Genomic DNA, 23,264 nt, shown 5'->3' with positions numbered 1-23,264 from the left:
ACTGTATTGAACTATTTGTAATTTAGTAGTGTTAAAGATAACAGTTATTTATGTATGTTCACTAACGTCACTTAATTTTGAAATTAACAATAATAAACTGTAAATCCAATAGTCATATAACGTTAATCTAATAGTCATAAACTACTAACTAACATTAACAAATCTTGTTTTAATTTTCATTATATTTGATCATCACATTTCCACAAATACTTAATTCTAACCATTAGAGTAAAATACTATCGAGGATGATTCAGTTATAACCGTTAGATCGTAATTGTTAGTAACGATTACTTAAACTTAACTATTAGATTAAACTTAATTTGGTCTCACAATTGACTTTATTAACGGTCCAGTAAATCCTACTATATGATTTACCTTAAAAAATCATATGGTTCAAATCAAACCACTAGATCAAACAATCATGACCATTCAAAAATGAATGATCATGATCGCTCTGAGCTTTGATGCCAAGTGCGTCATCATGTCACGCCCCCAAATCTGGCATTGACCAGTCTGGTAGGGTTACTGTTAATTACCCCAATATAGCTAACTAGAAAACCGTCCCTCTAAGTATCATTAAAGTTAATGCATAGGAATGTGAAATAAATTTGAGTATTCTAATAACCATAAAGGAAGCATATATTATCTTCGAAATTTAGACACAGAGCAACTAATAGAAATAATAAGCTGATCAAACATGGTAACAATATGAAGATCTCTATCTTAAACAATTCCGTAGTGGCAACCTCACCACTCCTCTCTTCCAAGAAGAGGTTTCCAACAAGATATAATAACCGCATAAGTCTAAAGACTTAGTAAGTAAACTCCACAGTTGGATACAACATGAGCTAGTTTTTATTGAGTAGAAATAAACGTGCAATTCGATAGAGGTTTGAAAGAGGTGTTGTCTCTGCTTATACACCATAAAAATATCGTTTTGTTGAAGGAAAGGGGTGCACTTCCAGCGGCAATTGCTTAAGAGTTTTATTATCTCATAACTATCATATATAGTTTTTCTGAGATATTACCCCTTCTCAGCAGGGTTGGCGCTGTCCCAAGGAACTTGTAATACAAACCTTACACTTTGCTTGTAATTTTTTGCCACTTTGTAATGAGTTCTTGTAGTTAAGCTAAGCTTCAATATTCACTATAAATTCAAGAGGAATGCTATGACATATATAGTTTAGGCAATCAAATTTAGTTGTCTTTAATAGTAAGGTGTATTAACAAGCTAATAATTGAGATAATTCATGAAGATTCTCAGTTATTATCTAGCACTAAGATTTCTCTTTCAAGAAAAGATGCATTTTAGTACATTTAAGAATGATCCATGATCGATGACTCCATTGTAGTTGATTGATGTGTGGGTGACCTTGGCGGGGAAGACAAGAACGGCTTGGGTGGGATATGTAAGGAATCGAGGCTTCCTTTCAACATATCCACAACTCTGTTCATTGGTGGTCGGTTTAAAGGTTCAGTCTGTATACACCACAAACTCACTATTATCAGCTTCTTTGCAGTTTCTTTGTCCTCTTCCTTCATAAGGCCCTCCAATCCCAGTTCTTCATCTAGTTCTAGACGCTTGTAAATCCAATGTGGAAAATATAATTCACTAGTATGATCAACCCCGATATCAATATTCTTTCTCCCCCCAACCATTTCTGAAACCATCATTCCATAGCTATAAACATCTGACTTGTGAGATACCCTCCCAATATTTCTAAAAATAAGTTCTGGTGCCACATATCCTACGGTTCCTCTTGCACCTAACATGGATATGATACTCTCTTCTTTAGCGCATATTTTTGCAAGGCCAAAATCAGAAATTTTTGGACAGAAATTCTCATCCAAAAGAATGTTGTGAGGTTTTATGTCAAAATGCAAGATTCGTGTGTTGCAACCTTTATGTAAGTAATCTAGTCCATGAGCAATGCCAAGTGCAATCTTATATGTAGTCTCCCATTCTAATCGACAACTAGCCTTGGAGGGATTTTCTTTGTATATGAACTTCTCGAGTGATCCATTAGGCATAAACTCATAGATAAGAGCTCGTTTAGAACCCTCAAAGCAAAAGCCCAAAAGAGTGACAATGTTGACATGAGATGTCCTACTAATGCTTGCAACCTCGTTAATGAACTCCTCTCCATTACCTCTTGATTCTTTCAAAACCTTCACTGCCACAAGAAAACCATCTTGTAACTTTCCCTTGTAGACACCACCAAAGCCCCCTTCGCCTAATTTATTTCTAAAGAAGTTGGTCATTTTTTTGATATCTGAATAATTGTATCTTCTAATGGCAAGAGGTCCATTGTTCCTTAAAAATGCCTCGACGCTCTTGTGGTTTTGGCTTTCCTTCTTCCAAAAAAAAATTATTTTGCTTGATAAGAACTTTCTCTTGAAGCAGCATATTGCGACCATCAGAACTCCAATTCCAACCGATAAAGGGGCTGTAATCAAATAATAGAAAATTATGAAGTTAAGTGGTGCATAAACCAAAGTAATTCAAACTAGCTATTGAGGGTGTTTTGAACTAAAACTGAAGAAGCAAATTATACGGATGACCTAGCATCCAGTACCTCAAGCACAATAAAAGAGTTAACTTCTGATTGATACGCAAATAGTGAGCCTCTAAGGAAAATCATAAATTATGAAAAATTATCTATTGCAAGTCATAGGGACAAAAACAATGTCATAAGACGGCTCAATATAAGTTAAAAGCTAAGTCAAAAATTAAAATAAGAGGGTTTTAATTTTAATATAGAAATATATTCATTCTTTTATTGCATTAAATAATACTCCAAGTTGGTGTCAATGCAGCGATTACCAAAACTGATAGTAGAACCTTATATCATTGCATGAAATAATACTCAAGGATTTGATAAATAGCTACACCCCACGGAAGTGGTGAAAAGGTGTTACGAGAATTTGTAACCGACCTCTTGAGTTGCCTATCGACAGGATAAGAAGCGGGATCTCGGATCTTATGTTTGCCTATGGTTGCTAGTCTTAATGAAAAGTAGCGTAAGGATATTAGAGGTATCCTCAGCCTCTTTCAAACAATAAGTTTGAGGGATAAATTTATGCATGGTTTCCATTGAATAAACGTCCCCTTTAAATAGAGGAACTAAGCTGCTCAGACTAGAGATCAAACATAGACTACTACTTCTCTGAGAAGTAGAAGATAAGAGACAAACTCCTTGGACTACTTGGAGATGACTCCTATCGACACCGACTAACGGAGATAAACTCCTATAAGAATCTCAACTGGAGATAAACTCCTACAAGACTCCAATTAAATAATGCATGCTATATTCCCTACTAACTTAATACCATTACATTCTCCCTCCCTTAAAAATGCCCTTGTCGTCAAGGGCAAGTTCTGAAAATTGTTGTTGCATCATGGACACGCGCTCCTACGTAGTATCTGCGGGGTTAAATACAAGCAAATGAATCAAAGCTTCTTTGTTGCAATCTTTGCCCCTAAAATCCAATATAGCTTGTAGTTGTAGAACCTGATCCGTGTATGGAATCTTAGGGAGGGAGGTGCTTGGGATTACTCATTGGCCCAACTTCTTCTTGAGTAATGTAACATGAAATACTGGATGTACCTTAGATCCGGTGGGTAACTCTAGGCGATAAGCCACCTCACCTACCCGTTCCACTACTTGATAAGGACCAAAATACTTAGCACCCAACTTCATGTTCACCCTTCTCTCCATCAAAATGTTGTCGATAGGGATGTAGCCTTACATACATAAGGTCACCTAGGAAGAATACCTGTTCTTTGTGGCCTTTACCATAGACTTGCTTCATACGATTCTGAGCTTGGTTGATCTTTAGTTTAACTTGACGTAGTACCTGATCACGTTCCAAAAGGTCTTGTTTTACTGACGCAACTCTTGTTGTTCCCAGAATGTAGGAGAGAAGTGTTGGAAGAGGTCATCCATATATCACCTCAAGTGGTGTCTTCCTTGTACTTGAGTGACAACTTGTATTATAAGTATACTCCACCCATGGCAACCACTTGAACCACTCCTTGGGTTTGTCCCATGTGACACATCTTAAATACATCTCTAATGTTCTATTGACCACCTCGGTTTGACCATCCGTTTGTGGATGATAAGCAAAACTAAAATTAAACCGAGTTCCTTGCAAGCGAGAGAGTTTCTTCCAAAAATTGCTGGTGAAATGTAGGATCTTTGTCACAGACGATGAAAGTAGGCATCCCGTTGAGTTTGAAAATATGCTCAAATAATTTAAAAGCCATTGTGGCCGCTAAGTTTGGATGTTTGAGGGCTACAAAGTGTGCGTATTTAGATAGCTGATCCACCACCACAAAAAATAAATGACTTTCCTTGGGAATGAAGTAAACCTTCAACAAAATCCATGGAAATATCACTCCAAATAGTAGTTGGAATGGGAAGGGGCTGCAGTAATCTGACATGCAAGGTCAATTCAACCTTGTTTCTCTGGCATGCATCACACTCCCTCAAATAAGCCTTTATTTGGGCACATATGCATTGCAGATAGAAAATAGACTTCAAACTATGCCACATTTTATGGAACCCTTCATGTGAACCGATATGCATCTCATGGATTATAGCATTCGTTAAGGGAGATTGTGCCCATAAATAAATCCGATATTTGAAGAAGATTAAACAAGATCTATAACTCCAAGGCCCAATTGCTTTACCTTCCCAAATTTTTTTAACCAAGTTTTGCAACTCCTTTTCGCCAGCTACTTCTTTTTTGATGGGTTCGACCCATTGAAGAACGGGGCTAGGGCTAGAGATAGCTAATACTTGGCCAGACTCTTCTCGGTGTGATAGACTATCAGCTGCTAAGTTTTCCAGCCCCTTTTTGTATTCAGTGGTGAACTCATAACTCATTAGTTTGACCAACCATTTTTGTTGAGCCTTAGTGGTTATGGTTTGGTCCAATAAGTACCTCAGACTTTTATGATTTGTTCTGACAATAAACTTCTGACCTAGTAAATAAGGATGCCATTTTTGAACCGCTGCCATGAGAGCTAACATCTCCCTTTGATAAGTAGAATGTGATTAATTTTTTCCTTTCAAAACCTGCCTAAAGAATGCAATAGATATTGAGTCTTGCATGAATATCGCCCTAATTCCTGAACCTAAAGCATCACACTCTACAACAAAGGTTTTATTGAAATTTGGTAATGCTAGCGGTGGCCTAGTGGTCATAGCTTGTTTGAGGTCAAAAGCCTGTTCCACCTAATCCGACCATTCAAATGCACCCTTTTTTAGTAGCTTGGTATGAGGTCCAGCTATTGACCCATACCCTTGAATAAATTTCATGTGTTATCAAGTAAGCCCCAAAACCCCCCTCAAGGGTTTAACTAATGTTGGCTTAGGCCATTGTAGCATTGCCACAATTTTATTCGGGTCCATAGAAACTCCTTGTTGTGAGAAAACATGGCTCAGATAACTTATTGTGTCTTGACCAAATTGGCATTTTTCACGCCTTGGAAACAGTTGGTGAGCCTTTAAAATTGCCAAAACAGCTTTCACATGCACTAAATGCTCATCCCATGTTTTACTATATATTAAAATATCATCAAAGAAAACCATAACATACCTGCGTAGCAATTCCTTAAAAATCTCATTCATGAGAGATTGGAAGGTGGATGGTGCATTAATTAGTCCGATCGGCATCTCATAGTGCCCGTGACGTGTTCAGAAAGCTATTTTCTCAATACCGTCCTCCGCCATTCTTATTTGATGATAACCCAACCTGAGGTCTAGTTTAGAAAAAATGTGGGCCACATTCAATTCGTCGAGTAGCTCATCAATCACCGGTATGGGAAATTTATCTTTTACAGTTACTGGGTTGAACGCCCTATAATCCATGCAAAACCTCCACGAACCATCATGTTTTTTGACTAGTAAGACTGATGACAAGTACGGGCTAGTACTAGGTCGAACTACGCTAGATTGCAGCAAACTGGTGACCATCTTTTCAATCTCACTTTTTTGATAATGGGGGTAATAGTATGGTCTCACATTAGCTGGCCCATTTCCATGTTTGAGCAGAATTTTGTGATTATGGAGCTTATTAGGTGGCAAACCCTACGGTTCCTAAAAAATCTCAAAGAATTGGTTCAATATTGATGTAGCGTGACGTCATGAGATGCAAAGAATAACAGCAAGAAGAAGGGATAAATATTTCTAGATTTTGAGTCTATCAAAGATCTAAGAAATCTTCTCAAAACGCTAGAGTCTATCTAGGGTTTGAAGAAAAGTGATGAAAAAACTCAACTCTGAGACTTCGTATTGATAAAAACTCAAATATAATAAAAAATCTACGTTCTTGGGATTACAAGCATGTATTTATAGCCCTCAAACTCCTAACCCTAGTAGTAAATAGAAAATAATTCGGTTTAGACTTCTATGACTAATCTCGTCCGAATGAGGCTGTAGACGAGGTTGCAGACGAAGCTCTTGGGAAGTCACTTCATTCATCTTGTCCGAACGACTGCAGGCAAAGTTGTAGAAGAAGCTCTTGGGAAGTCACTTCAGTCATCTCGTTCAGACTACTACAAACGAGGTTGTAGACGGATGTAGACAAGGTTGTCGACGAAGCTCTCAAAAATTACTATGGCAAGTTTTTGAAAGAGGCCCGTTTGGACGGCTTGCGAATGGCTAGCGAACGGAGGCTCTTTTGACCTAGTAAACATCGGAATTAGCAAACTCTCGTGAAACATTACTTTGTATATCTTTGAGTTAGCTTTCCAATTTCACAAAGCTTGCTCCAATCAAAGTTTTCCAACTTCGCAAAGCTTGCTCCAATCAAAGTTTTGAAACTCTAGATATGGCCTTTTTAGCATAACTCGTCAGGTGCGAATTTTCCCTACATTGTCCTCCCTAGATTGGAGAGAATTTGCATTCTCATCATATTAGCTGCTGGTGAACGAAACTTGAGCAATCACCCACCTCGTAATGCTTGTAGGGGATAAGTTCCACCCTACATCAAATATAGACATCAATTGGCATTCAGTGGAACTGGGCCCTCCTTGTTTAGCACCCAATGCAATACTATTGAATTGCCCTTTAGTGGACAACCACCACTCACGTGGCACAATTTGATACACCCATCTTTCTGCCTTTCTTTTCATCTCATTTCCCATAGTTTTGTCTGCTACTACACGGTTTAATGGACACTTCATACCCCTTAGCTCAATCTCCCTCCCTTCCATGAAAACCTCATGAGTAAGCTGGAAAAATCCCATAAAATCGACCCCAAGGTGTGTAGCCACTGTGTCCCTAAATCCACTTCACAGACTTCTAGAGGTAGCATGAAAAAATCTATTACAAATGTCTCACCTTGAAGCGAGAGGAGCATTCCGGTGCACTGACCAGTGCTGTTCAGCTGCTCATTCACCACCGTCACTCTCAACAATCCTGTTGGAGTGGATTTCAGACCAAGTTGTGCCGTTATACGAGAGCTGAGAAAATTGTGTGTGCTTCCGGAGTCCATCCACACTGTCAACCTTTACCTGCCCAATGTTCCTTTCACCCGCATCGTCTGAAGTGTTGGCATTCCCGTGAGAGCATGTAGAGAAATCACTGGATTTTCTTCTTCTCTCTCTATTATACCTATGTATTCCTCTTCATGTGCATCTTCTTCTGTGTATACCCCTTCAATCATGAAACATTTTTTGCATCTATGGCCAGGGACGAATTTATCGTTGCAATTGAAGCATAACCCACAGACTCTTTGGTCTTGCATCTCTGACGAAGATAATCTTCGAATAGCTGGATTTTTGGGATGGACCAAATTTAAGGAAGGAAGGGGTGGCGTCGATTTCCTCTGGGTTGCACGTCAGTCCTCTAAACTCGTTTGCCTTATGCGCCAATTGCGTGCTTCGTACAATCAAGCTAACCCAATTGCATTTGTCACCGTTATGTGTCCCGCCGCCTACACCTCCGTTCTCAGGTTCGCCTTTAGCCCACTCACAAAACACCCAATTAATGTTGGGTGGAGAGTTTCCCTACTCGGCTAAGGAGTTGCTCAAATTGGCGTTGATACTGCATTGAATATGTTTACTACAACTTGGTGAGGTCCCCAAATTGATTTTCAAATATGGTTGGGCCATAACATGTATGGAGGCCAGCCTTCATAGACTCCCATTTCAGGATTTCTTCACTATCTCTAAATAGCTTAACCACATTTGTGCCTCACCTTCTAGATGGTAAGTTGCCATGGGTAATTTATCCTCGTTCTCCGTATGCTTGAATTCAAGAACTTGTTTGACCGTACTAATCCACCTCGTGGGGTCATTCTTTCCGCTGTAGTTTGGGAAGTCCAGCCTCATCTCCTTTTGCCCCATCTAACCAAAGGAACCCGAATGATTTTTGTCCCGAGTTTTGCTAGCGGAGCTCTCTCCAGCCCCATTACTACCTTTAAACAATAAACTGTCTACTTTGGTCGCGTTTTCTTCTAGCTTTCGATTTGTCTTCTTTGACTATTCATCCATTTTCTTGATCAAGCCTTCGATCATGGCTATGAGGCTAGAAAGCTGATGTTCCATCCGATCTATTCTCGGGTCCGCCATTGATGAAGAATTCGGCTATAATGCCTAATTATGATAAGAAGTGGGATCTCGGTTTCTATGCTTGCCTATAGTTGCTAGTTTTAATGAAAACTAACGTAAGGATATTAGAGGTATCCTCAGCCTCTTTCAAACAATGAGTTTAAGGGATAAATTTCTGCATGCTTTTTATTGAAGAAACGTCCCCTTTAAATAGAGGAACTAACCTACTCTAACTAGAAATCAAACATAGACTACTGCTTCTCTAAGAAGTAGGAGATAAGAGACAAACTCCTTGGACTACTTGGAGAGATGACTCCTATCGACACCGACTAATTAAAGGAGATAAACTCTTGTAAGACTCTCAACTGGAGATAAACTCCTACAATACTCCAATTAAATAACGCATGCTATATTCCTTACTAACCATTACAAAAGGGAGCTGCTATTTATGCGTTGAAGATACGACAAATTACCTCAGATGCATTAAAAATTCATGTAAGCTATTCAAGCAAGCATCTTAACGTTAATATCAACAAGAAATTCAATTGAAGAAGTATCTTACCTAATGCGAGAAATATCTTTACATTCCAGTGGCGCTTAGCTGCATGTAAAGTTGTAGAGAAATATTAGTTTTAGTTGAAATAATAAAACATTTAAATGAAAGACAAACACAACCAAATTGACATTCTTTGCATTATACATGTGTGAGTGTGAAATGATACAATCCCACATTAGAAATATGTAAGAAGTGTGAGTAGTAATTAATATAACATTATTACATCCAAACCCTTAAGCCTAAGCTTTTGGGGTTGAATGATGTCTCAACATGCTATAATATAGGTTCTTATAAAAAGACTCCCCAAAGTATCAATCTTCTTAACAAGTGGTATCGGATTTGATGGAGCAAGGACAAAAGTGCGTGACGCGGGTAAAAATCACATAGCTCACAACCACTGGGGGAGGAGAGATCGTTGAGTATACATGTGTGATTGTAACATCGGAAAGATGTAAGAAGTGTGAGTGGTTAATATAGCCTGGTTAAGTCAAAACCCATAGGCTTAAGCTTTTGGATTGAGTGATGTCTCAACATACTATATTATTGTTTCACTAAAAGACTCTCAAAGATATCAATCTCCTTAATAGTTTGAAATCTCAATAGTATTTAACAAAGGTCTGTGAAGATAACTCCACATATATCTCAAAAAGATTCATAATAAGAAAGTTAATTCTATTTCAAATAACCTAAAGGGAACTGAATTTAAATCAACTAAAACTAGTGCTCGCATTGTATAACATTTAACTAAAAGACAAACATATATAGCTAAATATATGTACGTAAAATGTGTGAGTGATTAATATAGCATGATTGCGTCCAAACACATAGGCCTAAACTTTTGCGTTAAGTGCTGTTTCAACATGCTATAACATGGGTTTCTAAAAAAAGACTCTTCAAATATCAATCTCCTTAATAAGTGGTATCAGAGCTGATGAAACGAGGACAAAAGTGTGTGACATGGACAAAATCGACATAGCTTACAACCAAACATGAGGAGGAGATTGTTGAGCATACATGTGTGAGTATAACATTGGAAAGACATAAGAAGTGTAAGTAGTTAATATAGCATAGTTGAGTCCAAACTCATACGGTAAAGCTTTTGGGTTGAGTGCTATTTCAACATACTATATTATTTGCTCACTAAAATACTGTCCAAAGTATGAATGTCCTTAATAGTTCGAAATCTCAATAGTGTTTAACAAAGATCTGTGAAGGTAACTCCACATATATCTGACAGACGAAAGTTAATCCTACTCCAAATAACCTAAAGGGAGCTGAATGTAAATCAACTAAAACTAGTGCTAGCATTGTGCAACATTCTCAAGTAGTAGCATTCTCTTGTCATTCAAAAGACAAAGACAATGCTACTTGAGAGGGAATGAAATTATAAGATTGGAAAAAATTCACTTTACCCCCCTAAAGTTTTAGGAGTTTTTCAATTTGAACCCCAAAGTTTAAGAATTGGCAATGTACCCCCCTAATGTTTCAAAAATTTTTAATTTAAACATTCCGAATCTAATTTATGTCAAATTGGATGGAAATCTATGAAATTACATAATTACCCTCAAGCTTTTTTTTAAAAAAAAAAAAAAAAAAATTTCCAACCAATTTAACGGAAATTAGTAACGGAAGGTTTAAATGGAAAATTTTTGAAACATTAGGAGAGTACATTGTCAATTTTTAAACTTTGAGGTTCAAATTGAAAAAATACCTAAAACTTGAGGGGGTAAAGTAGATTTTTCCTTATAAGATATATAGTGTGGGAAAAAATATCTCCTAGTGGGCCTCACACTTCTACACATATTTAGAAAATGCCCTCACCACTCACCTAATGGCACCTAGGCACTTCATTTTGCACTAGTCACTAGAGGATAAAAGGGGGGCTTTTCCTCTTTCAAATTGTCCAAATTTTTTTGAGGTTAAAATTTTTAGACAACACTACCTTTCTAAATGCACTAACGGGAGAAAATGGAGGGGTTTGAAATGAAAATGATAATTTTCCCAGAAAAGGGGGAGAAAGAAGAGAGAATCCTCTTCTACTTCTCCCTCCCAACTCTCTCCCTTGAAAAAGATTAATCCACAGAGACTCACCTCTCTCCCTCTCTCAAATGCACAGAGACTCACGTCTCTCTCTCTCTCTCTCTCTCTCAAGTTTCTTCATATTTTTGTCCTCCTCCAAGAAACTTATATTTCTAACACATATTGGTTCATTCGAACCTATTTCCTATTGTTTTTTTTTTTTTCATTATATTAAAAAAAAAAAAAAATGTTAACTTAGGCATCGGAAAGTCTTCGGCCCCAACCGAAGACCCTTTGACCTTGCCTTTATTTTGCAGGATCATCAATGACGTACATAAAGTCCTCATGTAGTGGAACCATGAAGAAAAATCATCGAAACAACGGATCCTTGGACAGAAAACGCACCAACATATAGAATTTGTTTCATAAGATAATTTAACATAATTTTATGGAACAAGTATTTAGGGAGTGTTTGACAAACCCTTCTCCACCAAAGCCTTTGTTATTGTAGCTGACGTCAGGGACGAAGCCAAAGATTTTAATGGGGAGGGGCAAAAAAAATATATATGAAATTGATTTATAAAATCAATTTTTAAACTGAAAATATAATACAAACATAGCAATATTTGAAATAAAGTTTATTATGTTCATAATCAAGTAAAATACTAAAGGCAAAATTAAAAGCAATGCTATGGGTACAAGATGTTTAAAATGAGACGTGGCATATTCATGTTGCTTAAAAAATTAAGAACAAATTTGAGTGTCGCTGGACACGAATTTGCGTGTTGGGGTGGTTTTCAGACATATGGTGATTGATGTGAAAGCTGGACGTGAATCTTGAGTGTTTGGGGTGGGTTTCCTTGTAATTTTCACTGATTCATCTGGTTCGACATCAAGAAAGTTGGGTTCAACTCCAGCTCTTGCAGAAACTTAAGTTCATAAAAAGAGGTGAAAAGATCAAGAAACTAGTTTGACTTTGCTTTTGGTGAGAAGATCAGAAAATGTGAGCTTGCATCTAGTTTCAGGCAAACATGTTCGTCTATCTCCTTCATTTTTCAAATGCTCAAAGAATCTGGGGTTGCAGATTAGTTTGCACTTTGCGGCGTAAGTCCCGACTCATCTCTTTAATTCAAAAGTTTTTCTAATGGGTAGGGCCAAATAAGTTTACAATCAAAATATACCTTGTAAACCCCTTTTCGGCTTTCCCCCTCTCCTGCTTTGTTTATATATATATATATATATATATATATATATATAGATATAGATATATATATTGTAAAAAAAATTCTTAGCTCAGGTGACTTAAATTGATGTTGAAAAAAAATAAAAAAATAGAATGTTTAGTATAAAAAAATGAAAAAAAAAAATTTATTTTGTTGTAATTTTTTAATTTGAATAATAGGAAAAAAGTAAATTATGTGATATAAAACATGAAAATGTAAGAATATTTTGATTTTGGTTTTTCTGAGAATATAAAGTATTAATAGTGTTGAAGGGAGAGAAGTGGGTTGCCATAAAGTTCTTATTAGCTTATTTGTAGTTTGATCTATGACCCGTCATACTAAGTGTGCGTGTTTTAATTGTGATTTTACACTCGAACTAGAAAACGAACATCCGTCCGTAATTTGGGTTGGCTTCCACAAACTCCCAATCAATATATAGGGGCGGGAAAATTCGCAGTGATTTCCTCGGTTTTGACTGTTGACAAGCTATGGTGTTGATGTGGTTAATTAAGCAACATATCTAAGATAAATAGATAATGAGAGCATTCTTCTAAATTGAACTTTGGGTTGGCGTTTACCAGAGTCGTCTGACTAGTGTATATAGATCAGTTTGCAACCAAGTTTGACTGGTCAATTTAACTTGCAACCTTTTTACGCAATATTAAAGAAATTTGATAATTAAGGGGAGAAATGACCCTATTCACACAATTCATCTTTTGCTTTTTGTCTGATATGGGCCTTGTTTAACAAACAAGGCGAATATTCGTAAATACTATTTATTTTATTTTTAAAAAAAAATTAACATAAAAATATTCTCATTTTTATATCATTTCATTTATTTATTATATTACATCATTTACTTTTTATTACTATTTAAATAAAAAAACACAACAACTCAAAAAAAATTTATTTTTCAATACAACTTTTTTATTTTTCTATACTAACTATTATACTCATTTTTCCAAACATGACTAGTGGAGTCACTACAAGAAATTAGGTCTTTAGGGGCGACTCAAAGTCGCCCCTAAAGGTCCTAAAGTGGACGCTGTTGCCAACAGCGTCGACTTTTCGACCCTAAAGGTGTCGACGCTAATAGTCCGACCCTAATGATCAAATGTCTAATTATCAGGGTCCACTTAAAAGTCGACCCTAATGATCACTTTTAGCGTCCACTTTATCGCCCCTAAAAGTCGCAATGTTTTGACCCTAAAGATGATGTAAACGGAAGCAAAAGTCGACCCTAATAGTCAAGCATTAGCGTCCACTTTTAGTTAACCATTAGGGTCCACTTTATCGACCCTAATGGTCCTTTAAAAAAAATAATAATAATAACTATCAGCGTCCAAACCAAAGTGGACGCTGATAGTTAACCATTAGGGTCGACTTTTGTCAACCATTAGCGTCCACTTTTGTGGACGCTAATGGTCCAAAATTTTTTTAAAAAAAATTGACTATCAGCGTCCAAATTAAAGTGGACGCTGATAGTTAACCATTAGGGTCCACAAAGTCGACCCTAATGGTCCTAAAAAATCAAAAAAAAAAAAAAATCTGCGATCGATCGCACTCCAAGTGCGATCGATCGCAACATCAGTAAGTTTTCGATCTCAAAATGTAGAAAACCTACTGACGTTGCGATCGATCGCACTTGAAGTGCGATCGATCGCAACGTCAGTAGGTTTTCTACATTTTGAGATCGATCGCACTCCAGTGCGATCGATCGCAGTACCAGTAGGTTTTCAGGTAGGTTTTTTATATTTTGCGATCGATCACATTCCAAGTACGATCGATCGCAAAACCAGGAAACAAATTCATATATTCGTGGAACTTAGATTTATCTTGGCTGCCTTAGAATCCATTTTGGGCTCTATTTTATAATCATTATATGCTGGTTTAAGAGATCCATTAAACTGAAAAATGATGTGCATGTTTGGCGGTAAGGATATCTTTTCCAACTTTCATCCTTGTTCAATTCGGTAGCTTACTTGAGAAAAGACAATATAAAGAACATGGAGAGTTAATCATAGATTATGGTTATCTCATTCTGTTTAGGTAATACGTTTTTATTCCAATAACCTAAGCTAAGTGTTTTGGGTTAGGCAATTCTCCCACAGCTTCCCTGTATGTGTAAAAGAAATTGTAGCCGAATGAACTAACTTTCAGTTGCTTAGCATTTCCTTGGTCTAGGCAAAAATTAATAAATATGGATTTTGGCTGTGGAAAAATATGAAGATTGAGAGGAGAATATTAGCATTTCCTTGGCATTCAGTTTGCTGGAATTTTGACAGAATATTGATAGCTAGTGCAGCCAAGTGCAGGATTTACTCATGAATTTAAGGCTGGAAATTTCGAAACTCTATAAATGTTCCCCTAAAAACATTTATAAAAAGGAAATCTTACCAAGCTTAAAATACATACACAAACATATTTAGGCTTTCATAACACTAACCTTTTTATAGGGATGTCCAAGTCAGCAATATAATGGAGTGTAAAACTGATAAATTCCTGCACATTTTCAATCCATCAGGACAAGGAATTGATAAATATAGTATGCTAGAAAATGTTTTGTACAGAGTTTTGGTCTACCATACAACTCTATAACCTACACCCATAGCCATTCTCACTATCCATTATTACTATAGGCTCGCAGAAGAACAACTAATAAGATGCTTTATGAGCCACAAGACCATTCTCAGAAAATACATAATCGTAGTCATCAATAACTGCAAAGAGAAAAGAGACACTTAATAGTATAGTCATGTACATATGAAAAATTGTGAAGTAGACAACTGCATTTGGCCCTGATTTTGAGAACTATTGAAAACCAATCAGATAATGCTTATAAAGGTTAGACTTGAAACTCATTTATAATCCATAGAAAACATAATGCTTGATTGTCAAGGTTCATGACGAATATTCACATGAAAAATACATTTGAAAGTTAATAACCAAAGTATATTTTTAGATCATGTTGAAACAAATGGAATAATCAAACAGATTTTGGGTTCCTAGCTCTTATAGCTAAGCAATTACCTTTCGAAGTTCCCGCATGAATTCTAACAGCATTGGAGTAACCACCTAGCATTTGAGTGGAAAAAGTTGCATCAAAGACAATTTCAAGCGGATACATGGAAATGTTACTTCCATGCAATAAATCTAAGAAATAACAACTTGCTTACCTATATCCTATGCTGCTGTGACCATAATAATATAAACAATACAATGGAACAAAATTAGCAAGCAAAATGAATCAGAGAAGAAAATTGGTACCTTTCTTGGAGCAGTAAGGGTCCCATCCACATCAAATAAAGCAATTAAACCAGGATTCGTAATGGCCATTTCGCTCAACATATTTTTCTGCAACACCAAATCCACAATATCACAACATCAAAATTATGTAAGACACCACCATTATACCACTAAAACTTTAATAACTAGACAACTAACCGTATCCACAATAGATCGATGACCAAAACACATAAGACCCAACTTATTCTAAAGCCAGCGCACCATCCCAAATAAAAAAAATTAAAAATGCATCTTCTCCACTGTCACACCACCAAAGCAAGCTTTAGCCAAAAAGCTAAAAAAATTCAACACAATCACTCAAAAAACCATAGCCTCATGTATGTTTAGTGTACATAGTTTTTATTAGATGCATTCTCTTGCTAGCGGCAGCTGAAATTAGCTCACAGTACAATTTCCAAATGGGAATTTCAAGAAATGGGCATTGTGCTGAAAACAGAGGAGCAAATTCTCAAAGGGACTGATTGGGAAATCAGGACTCGAGTAATGCGTGCAGGGAAATTCAAGAAATCTGAAATAAATAGGAATCTGTGTTGCAGATCGGGGCTTCAAGATAGAATTCTATGTAAATAAAGCTGTTAATCAGTTTGATTTGAAGGAGTCTCTAATGTCTTTGTAGTTTGTTGTTTGTCTGTAGAAGGTGGTCTAAGTTTGTAGCAGTAGTAAATCTGTGCGCAGTAGCAGTAGGTAGTTGTGTCTCACAGGTGGTAAGTTTGTTTTAGTAAAATGATGCTCATTCATCCAAAAACAAATTTCTACAAATGGGGTTTATACAAGAACAAAGAGAACATGGCAGAGGACAAGAAAAGACAGAAATTTGAAGATGAAAAATCTCATAGAACAAGAACCCAAAAACTTAAATACAAAAACAGAGAAAAATAAAAATAACAGAGAGTGAGAGAGAGACTTGATGACCAGAAGACTGATGAACGGCAGTGCGGCAGATATCGCCAGCCTTCTTACCGGGGCACACGGCATCAACAGAGACTCCAAATGCCTGCAACGCTTGAAAAGGAACCATCGCCTGCAATCAAAAATCACACTGCAAGACATTAATCACATACATCAATTCAAAGGTGCGCCGGAGAGAGAGCTGTCGGAGACAGCTTAGTGCGCCGGAGAGAGAGACGAGCGCCGGAGAGAGAGAGAGAGAGAGAGAGAGAGAGAGAGTGAGAGTGATGAGGGAGGTAAGTGAGAGGGAGAGAGAGGCAGAAATTTCAGAAATTTGAGGGATTTTGGTGTTTTTGAGGTTTGGGGGAAAAAACACAGTGTCTGAAATTTTTGGTTCGAAAATTTCAGACACCGCGCGCGCCACTTGTTGGCGCAAATTAAAATTGAGCATAATCAGCGGCAACAAAATTGGTCGCCGCTATTTAGGATTTTTTTTTTTTTAATTATACTTACAATATTTTTAGAATAATTAAGCACCTTTATATATATATATAGTTACAATTTTTTTTTTTTTTTTAATTATACTTACAATTTTTTTAATTTTTGTTTTTCTTTATTTTCTCTTGTAATATGTTTTTTTTTTATTATTATAATATTAACTAATAATTTCCGTTTAATAAATTTTTATGACAAAGATCATTAAGTTGATATTTATCTTATAATTAATTATAAGATCAATACAAAATCCAAAGATAATATAAGATTAATATAACTAATGCACTAAGATAATATAAAAAGCTTATAGTTCAATTGAATGTTCGGTTAACCTTCAATTGTATCCAGTTTGATCAATCAATTGATCTTATCGTAATCAATATAATTAATTCACTAGAATCTATCGGATGTTTGATCGATCAATTGATTCTATTACGATCAATCGAACTAATTCACTAGGATCGATTGGATTTTCGATCAGATGTTTGATCTTATCACGATCAATCGAACTAACTCACTAGGATCGATTGGATGTTTGATCGATCGGATTTTCGATCCAACATTTGATTGATCATTTGATTCTATCACGATCAATCGAACTAATTCATTAAGATCGATCGGATGTTTGATCGATCATTTGATCCTATTACGATCAATCGAACTAATTCATTAAGATCGATCTCAATCGAACTAATTCATTTGGATCGATCGAATGTTTGATCGATCACTTGATCCTATCACGATCAATCAAATTAATTCAGTAGGATCGATCGGATGTTTGATCGATCATTTGATCCTATTACGATCAATCGAATTAATTCAGTAGGATCCATCGGATGTTCGATCGATCATTTGATCAATTAATTATATATATGAATATATATTATATACATACTTGTTAGTTACTATATACTAACTTAGTATTACTATTAAGTTAAGTGGTAGATCACATGATCTAAAGATGATGTGAATTGTAATTAAAAAAAATAAAAAAAAGATTATGTGAATTATTATATCATATGATCATATATATCACAAATTAAGTGATTAATATTAGAATCAACAATGTGTTTGTTTAGAGATATATGTTGTTGTTATGTTTAGAGTATTATGCTGTAGATATCATTATAAGTTAGATGTTTCGTCATATGGTCTACCATTATAATTTATATGATTATATAAAATGATCAATTGATGATTAAATCATGTGATTATATAATAACAAAATATACATATATAATATGACGTAAGTCAGAAGTATTTACAAACTTATACAAATACAACAATTAAGTACCCAGAGACTTAATAACTAGTTACTTAATAAACTAACATATTAACTAAGTTAATATATTAAATTACTAACCTAGTATAATTTACTATAGGTTATTTTGACAAAAACAAATTATATGTTACTTAATATATATATATATATATATATATATATATATATATATATATATATATATTATACATACTTGTCCGTTAATATATACTAACTTAGTATTACTAAGTAAGTTAACTATTTTCAAAAAACAATGACATGATGATGTGTATTATCATTCTAATTACATTAGATCATAGTTAATTAGTTAATTAAGTATGCTCTAGTGTAATTAGAATGATAATACATATGAACTTGATCTAATAATGTTTTTTTTTTTTTAGAAAACTTTGTCCTATTCTTCATGAATTAAGTTTCATAATATTTAAGTATAATGTATTATCACTATAATTTATATGATTATATGACATGATCAACTGATTATTAAATCAACTGATTATATAATAACAAATTATACATATATAATATGATATAAATATACAAATATATACTAATACAATAATTAAGTATCTTGAGACTTAATACAATAATTAAGTATCTAGAGACTTAGTTTCAATGTATGTTATAAATCCATCTATGTTATACATTACGTTTCAAAAAGCTTAATTTTTTTTTAATTCTTCTAGGCACTCTTTAGGGTCGACAAAAGTCGACCCTAATGCCTAACTATTAGGGTCGACTCTCAAAGTCGACCCTAATAATAGGTCAATAGCGTCCACTCTTAGTGGACGCTATTGGTCATCAAATTTATTTTTTTAATTTTTTTTTAATTCTTCTAGGCACTCTTTAGGGTCGACAAAAGTCGACCCTAATGCCTAACTATTAGGGTCGACTCTCAAAGTCGACCCTAATAATAGGTCAATAGCGTCCATTCTTAGTGGACGCTATTGGTCATCAAATTTATTTTTTTAATTCTTCTACGCACTCTTTAGGGTCGACTTTTGTCGACCCTAATGCCTAACTATTAGGGTCGACTCTCAAAGTCGACCCTAATAATAGGTCAATAGCGTCCACTCTTAGTGGACGCTATTGGTCATCAAATTTATTTTTTTAATTTTTTTTTAATTCTTCTAGGCACTCTTTAGGGTCGACAAAAGTCGACCCTAATGCCTAACTATTAGGGTCGACTCTCAAAGTCGACCCTAATAATAGGTCAATAGCGTCCACTCTTAGTGGACGCTATTGGTCATCAAATTTATTTTTTTAATTTTTTTTTAATTCTTCTAGGCACTCTTTAGGGTAGGGTCGACTTTGAGAGTCGACCCTAATAATAGGTCAATAGCGTCCACTCTTAGTGGACGCTATTGGTCATCAAATTTATTTTTTTAATTTTTTTTTAATTCTTCTAGGCACTCTTTAGGGTCGACAAAAGTCGACCCTAATGCCTAACTATTAGGGTCGACTCTCAAAGTCGACCCTAATAATAGGTCAATAGCGTCCACTCTTAGTGGACGCTATTGGTCATCAAATTTATTTTTTTAATTTTTTTTTAATTCTTCTAGGCACTCTTTAGGGTCGACAAAAGTCGACCCTAATGCCTAACTATTAGGGTCGACTCTCAAAGTCGACCCTAATAATAGGTCAATAGCGTCCACTCTTAGTGGACGCTATTGGTCATCAAATTTATTTTTTTAATTTTTTTTAATTCTTCTAGGCACTCTTTAGGGTCGACAAAAGTCGACCCTAATGCCTAACTATTAGGGTCGACTCTCAAAGTCGACCCTAATAATAGGTCAATAGCGTCCACTCTTAGTGGACGCTATTGGTCATCAAATTTATTTTTTTAATTTTTTTTTAATTCTTCTAGGCACTCTTTAGGGTCGACAAAAGTCGACCCTAATGCCTAACTATTAGGGTCGACTCTCAAAGTCGACCCTAATAATAGGTCAATAGCGTCCATTCTTAGTGGACGCTATTGGTCATCGAATTTATTTTTTTAATTTTTTTTTAATTCTTCTACGCACTCTTTAGGGTCGACTTTTGTCGACCCTAATGCCTAACTATTAGGGTCGACTCTCAAAGTCGACCCTATTGAGCTTTTATGTGATTTTTTTTTTCTTTTTTTATTTTTTTTCCATCTTTCAGCGTCCACTTAAGTGGACGCTATTGGTTAAGTATTAGGGTCGACTATTGTCGACCCTAAAAGTTTTTTTTTCGCCGCTTAAATTTTTCCCGCCCCTAGGATAATTCCCGCGCGTATATTAGGGTCGACTTATTAGCGTCCACTGTAAAGTGGACGCTAATAGTCAACTTTTCGACCCATTATTAGCGTCTACTTCGAGGTGGACGCTAATACGGAACTATTAGGGGCGACTTTGAAAGTCGCCCCTAATAGTTGAGTATTAGGGGCGACTTTTGAGTCGCCCCTAATAAGTCGCCCCTGATGAGTATCTTTCTTGTAGTGAGTGTTATTTGCCAAATACACTCCTAAAGTCATTGTGAGTCCGGTTTATAAACCATCTCTTATATTCAGCTCTATTGTTATTTCTCCCATTATCTTTTATCTATCCTGTGTAGGATGAATTAATGCATGTTTGTTGAATAGGGGATGATTAACTTGGTAGAATGGTAGTAAATTAATTATCTTTTTTACTGGTTCAAGGCTAGAAGCCTAGAACCTCATTAATTCAACCCATATTAGTTAAACGGAAAAAAGCCTAATCCAAGAGAGTGAAAAGTGAGAAGAGAAGAGATCATAGCATACCTTTCATTTGAATCAGACATGTATCATTAGATTGCCATTGGTCACGGCAATAGCAGACAAACGCCCCCGTGGAGTTAGAACCACCGCATACCCCACCTGAATCCTCACACCCCCTACAGAGAATCCCCAATCCATTGCTGTATTCCACCTCAAAACCTTGAACCATTGCTTTCTCAACTGCCGGGCCTCCACCCTGAGGGTCGTCAAGAAGAGCAATAGCACTAGTATTCCGGAGAATCGGAACCTGGATATTGTTGTCGCAATCCCTTCTAAGTCGTGCATGTAATTGGACGCCCAATGGCGATTCGTTTTCCAGGTAATAAGCATTAAATTTCCCATCAGGAGCTCCTTGGCTGCAATTAAATTTATTTCGTAGTGCAGGTATGTTGTTGTCTTGAACATGAGGGCAGCCGTAGAGTAAAGTTAAGTTTTGATCGGTTGAAGCGTAATGAAACAAAGTGTAATTCAAGGTTGTATTTCTCAACTCTGGAGGTGGAGAACAAGGACCATCCAAGAGGTCCAACCTTGAAATGGTAAAGCTTGGATAAGATGAGTTGATGTTTAGCACGCGGAAGTCTAGACCTTCAAATCTCATAACCGGGTACTCATCATCAGTTTCGTGGCAACTGAGCCCATGCCCTGGATGACCGCAATATTCAGGTCGGCCGCCGCCCCAGAAAGGGAACGAAATGTTGACGCTTCCACAGGCATATGTACTGTTGCACACCACAAAAGGATCATCTTCGTCGCAGTAAGACGGCGATAGTATTGTTAAGAAGAAGGAGAGGAATAGGATGATGATGATGGTAGAAAGAGAGAGATGGAAATCCATTGTTTAGAAGATCAAGTGATCAGAGATGGGTTTGGAATTGGAGGAAATGTAATATATGTTGAATGGTGTGAGAGATGGGCGACGGGTTTTGTCACATTACCAATTTACATGCTGACCATTAGTTTTAACTTTGACTGAGAAAGGTGACACTGACTTGGACCGTAAGTCCCCCACTAGAAAGTTCGCAATAAAATGGCCGAAGGTGAGGTTACGAAAAACGCACTAGAGTCCAAATCAAGGAATTTTCCCCTTTTGAATTTTTTATTTTAATGTTAATAAAAAATGATTTATGTGATTTAATTTTTTTTTTTTAAAAGATAAATGTGAAAAAGCTGATTTGGTAATAAAAAAAAAAAAAAAAACTTTTTTAAAAAAAGGGAAAAGAAAAAAAGAAGAAGATATTGGCTTCTTTCTTTTGGAGAAATAAAAAGATGAAAGAGGAATGTTTTGCCAAATACACAAACATCTATCATTTTTAATACTATGTTAAGTTATTATTTGTTCCAAAAGTTTAAGTTAATAAGAATGAATAAATTTAATCACTTAATCATTATTTTAACATTATTTCTCATGTGTAAGCTTAAACTTTCATTTAATAGGTGATTGGCTCAACACATCAAATATTTTAATTAAATCGAGGTGAATGATGGAGTTAAATACTAAATTTTTGAACTCGAAACCTTTAGTTATGAAAAAAAAAATATTGAAATAAAAATAAAATAAAGACAAATGATTTTTACGTGGAACATTTAATTAAAATAGTGGGTAAGTTTTACGGAGTCAAGGTTCGATCCAAAATTTTTGAATTTGATATCATGTTAAATTACTACTTTCAAAAAAAAAAAAATTACTATTTATCCCAAAATGTTAATAAATAATGATTTAGGGTAATGATATAGCGTGTATCATTGTACAATGATGCACGCCAAGCATAAATTTTTTTTTTTAATTTAAAATAATAAAATAATAATAAAAAAAAAAAAGAAATTTACACCCAGCGTGCATCATTGTTGGTGCACGCGGAGCGTGCAGTATATCACTACCTAATGATTTAACATTTTTATTAAAATGGCAAGGGTCAATGGTCATGGCACATTTTAATTATTATTATTTTTAATATATATAATATATTATAAAATCGGTTATTGTATACTCAATTATTATCTGCTTTGAGAATTACTACACTTACAAACACCCTTTACAAACAAACCTTACAAACTGACGTGGTAAAGGAAAAAGACAAAACAATTTTGGGACAAGCTGCCCGTGAGAGACCAGCTGGGTCGCGGGCAGACCCACGCCTGGGTCTGGGTCTGGAAATGGCTTACCTACATAAGAA

General features: G+C 35.7%; 1 pseudogene; it reads right to left on the bottom strand.

Annotated features, from left to right (window-relative positions):
• Positions 1 to 1,317: 1,317 nt before the first annotated feature.
• LOC132185309 (LEAF RUST 10 DISEASE-RESISTANCE LOCUS RECEPTOR-LIKE PROTEIN KINASE-like 2.1 pseudogene) lies at positions 1,318 to 21,942 on the bottom strand (annotated as a pseudogene).
• Positions 21,943 to 23,264: the final 1,322 nt, after the last annotated feature.

Source organism: Corylus avellana, chromosome 7 (genome assembly GCF_965113065.1).
Source record: "Corylus avellana chromosome 7, dhCorAvel1.hap1.2, whole genome shotgun sequence".
In the NCBI taxonomy this organism is placed as follows: domain Eukaryota; kingdom Viridiplantae; phylum Streptophyta; class Magnoliopsida; order Fagales; family Betulaceae; genus Corylus; species Corylus avellana.
Note: the sequence above shows the minus strand (reverse complement) of the source record. Positions and strands in the feature narration are given on the sequence as shown.